Source organism: Rousettus aegyptiacus, unplaced genomic scaffold, assembly GCF_014176215.1.
Source record: "Rousettus aegyptiacus isolate mRouAeg1 unplaced genomic scaffold, mRouAeg1.p scaffold_m13_p_3, whole genome shotgun sequence".
Lineage (NCBI taxonomy): Eukaryota > Metazoa > Chordata > Mammalia > Chiroptera > Pteropodidae > Rousettus > Rousettus aegyptiacus.
Genome location: NW_023416306.1, coordinates 161,387,905 through 161,391,336, shown reverse-complemented (window position 1 = coordinate 161,391,336; position 3,432 = coordinate 161,387,905). Strand labels below are relative to the sequence as shown.

General features: G+C 31.5%; 1 pseudogene; it reads right to left on the bottom strand.

Annotated features, from left to right (window-relative positions):
- Positions 1–493: 493 nt before the first annotated feature.
- Positions 494–612, bottom strand: LOC118601516 (annotated as a pseudogene).
- Positions 613–3,432: the final 2,820 nt, after the last annotated feature.

Genomic DNA, 3,432 nt, shown 5'->3' with positions numbered 1-3,432 from the left:
ATTTTGAAATAATTGTACATTCAGAGGAAGTTTAAAAGAGTACAGAAAGATCTGTGTACCCTTCATCCAGTTTCCCTAGTGGTTACATCTTACATAATTATAATTCAATATCAAAATTAGAAAATTGGCACTGTCACAATGTATGTGAATATTCTGTGATGGTTAATTTTATGTGTCAACTTGGCTGGGCCACAGGCCTAAATATGTATTCAAAAATTTTTTTTTTTTGGCTGTTTCTCTGGAGGTGTTTTAAAATGAGATTAACATTTAAATTAGTGAACTTGGAGATAGTGGATCACGCATCATAATATGGGTGAGCCTCATCTAATCAGTGGAAGGCAATAGAGAATTCTACAAAGATGGCCTTGGGACATAAACTGTGATATTGGCTCTTCCTGGTTCTTAAGCATGTAACTCTTTTCTGAGTCTCCAGATTCTGTGTGTGTGTGTGTGTGTGTGTGTGTGTGTGTGTATTGTATTATTTACTTTTTTATGCCTACAGCACCTGGTCTTTCTAGGTGGTCTTCCATCCAAGTACTAACCAGCACTGATCCTGCTTAGCTTCTGAGATCAGATGGAATCAAGTGTTTTCAGGGTGGCATGGCCATAGACTTCTAATTTAAAATTACATGTATACATATTACATATATATGTAATTTTTCTTTTTTAATCAGTTAATATAGTAAATTGCATTAGGTGATTTTTTAAATACTGAACTACCCTAACATCTATTTAATGAACCCCACTTAGTCATGGTATATAATCCATTTTCCATATTTTATTAAGAATCTTTATACCTATATTTATGAGGCTTATTGATCTATAGGTTTTGTTTGTTTGTTTTTTCTGTTGTTTTTTTTACATTGTTATCTCTGGTTTGCATTCAGGGTAATGCTGGCTTCATAAGAAGGTGAAAAGTGTTCCCTCCTCATCTGTTTTCTGTACAAGATTGTGTAAATTAGTGTTATTCTTTAAATGTTTGGCAGAATTCTCCAGTGAAACCTGAGCCTCAAGATTTCTGTTTCAGAAGCTTGTAATATATACATTTAATGTCCTTGATAGTTATAGGGGTATTTTTGTTAATGTATTATTGGTGAGTTGTACTTACTAGGTAGTTTGCAATTTTCGAGAAATTGGTCCATTTTATCTTAGTTAATCAAATTTTTGTGTATAGCATTCTGCACAGTATCCACTTCTTCTTCTTATTATTCTTTTAGTATCTATGAGGTATGAAGTGGTTATCATGTGTTTTATTCCTGATATTAGTCATATATGATTTCTTTCTTTTTTGTTAGTCTTGATAAAGAGATATCATATTTTTTTAATCTTTTCAAAGAATCAGCTTTTTGTTTCACTGACTGTCTACATTGTTTTTTCTGGTTTTAATTTTATTTACTTCTGCTCTTAACAATATGTTTTTACCAGCTTGTTTTTTATAAAGTATGCCAAGTAGGGAATGATATATTTAATCACTAATATCAATTAGTTAATTCCCTGAACTCCTAATCTCGTAGAAACTTCTAAAATGTAATTGAAAATGTCAAATACATCTTTGGTAACATAGCAGGTTTCACTGATGAGGAGAACCCCTCCCCACAAATTCTAAATGCATGCAAATGATGATATGTAAGCCTTTAAATACACATGAATGAGAAGTGACTTGGGTGTATAATTAAAAAAGAAACTTAAATCAATGTAATACATAGGATAGCAAATATTGCTCCTGAGATCTATGTCTGTTTCTATGAGAAATCTCATTTACTTAACAAGATGGTAAGTTACACAGAAAAAAAAATATATATATATATATTTATTTATTTATTCCAAAAGGAAGAACAATTAAGTATATAACCAAAAACAAGGTAGAGGGAAGTCTACTGATGTGTCTTTAATCTCATGTTTTGCTTGATTGGATCAGTGCTTGAATGTGGTCACTACAAACAGAGAAACAGCAACATCTTAGCATCAACTAGAGGTCTGGAGGAAAATATCAAACTTTCAGTGTGATAAAAGTAGTTAACATCTGAGGCAGAAGGACTAGTTATCTCCTGAAAATGTTATCTTTCTTATATATTTCTATATGTCTAAAGGTTTAGGCAAATACAACTGAGGCAGCAAGCTCTCAAAAACTTTCAAGCCACAGTAAGATTCAGAGAGCAATGTTAAAGCCTCATGAGGCATGTTTCCACCCCACTTGGAATCCATGAGAAAGGAGATGAGCTAAGGCTGGAAAGTCTTACCCTACGCAATGCTATAACTAGTAAAAGAGAAAATTCACAGGTGGGGTATTCTTAGGAATTAATGGAGCAGACAAAATAAATTTTATATAGAAACAGATTTGTTAACTTCAAAGCAATTAGAATATTGAAAATATGCAAATTTACTATCTTCAAAGAAATTAGAATATTGAAAAGATAAACCTGAAACAAGGACTCAAAAGGTATAACCCAGAATTAAACCTACAAGAGTTGAAAGACAAAATGAAAGAGTTGAACAGTAGAGTTGATACAGCTGAAGAACAAATCAGTGAGTTAAAAAGATTGTTTAAAAAATTTTTCCATAAGACATTAGAAATAAATTAAATGGTAGGAAATATAAAATAAATGTTTAAAAACTGTGGGTTGGAAGTGTCAACATTCTTAGAATAGTTTTCACGGTTGATCAAAATAAACAGGGAGAAATACTTTAAAAATTAAAGACCTAATAGCTACAGAATTTTTTAAAGAAGATTTGCTATTTGATAAATTTAGAATTAAACAGGGACATTAGTGTATATCATAGTAACTGATATATCAGTGTATATGTATATCATAGTATACAGAGTATATACGCTTATATGTGATACATATACAATGTATATCATAGTAAAATTTAAGACTATCAAAACGAAACTTTTAAAACCTTACCAAAATATTACCTGTGAATAAATAAGAATCAAGAGTGACACCAAGATTGTCAATAAGACTACGTACAAGAAAATAATTGAGCCATATCTTTACTGTGTTGAAGATTTACCTTTTTAAACATACAGGGAATAAAAGATAAATGGCTCATAAATAAGAAAAGATGGTAAGGCTTATTCTCACTGATAGAAATGCAAGTTAAAACTACCTTGAAATATTATTTTAATTACTAGATTGATGAAGACATTATAGAGATCCAGTGACTAAACTAGAACGCAGAAGAAAGATGTGGCCAGAGAGAGTATCGTACACCATACCAGGGAACATGGATTTTATTCCACAGCAATGATGAATAAATAGAGGACTTATAAAATCTGGAAGATGAGGAAAGTCAAGTATACCAGTATTTAATTTGTCAACCAGATACAGCATGACTCTGCTATCTCAAATCCCAATGGTTTGTAATAAGCATATGTCTCTCTCAGATCATATATCCATCCTGCTGGGTCAAAAGAAGGGCTCAGGGAAT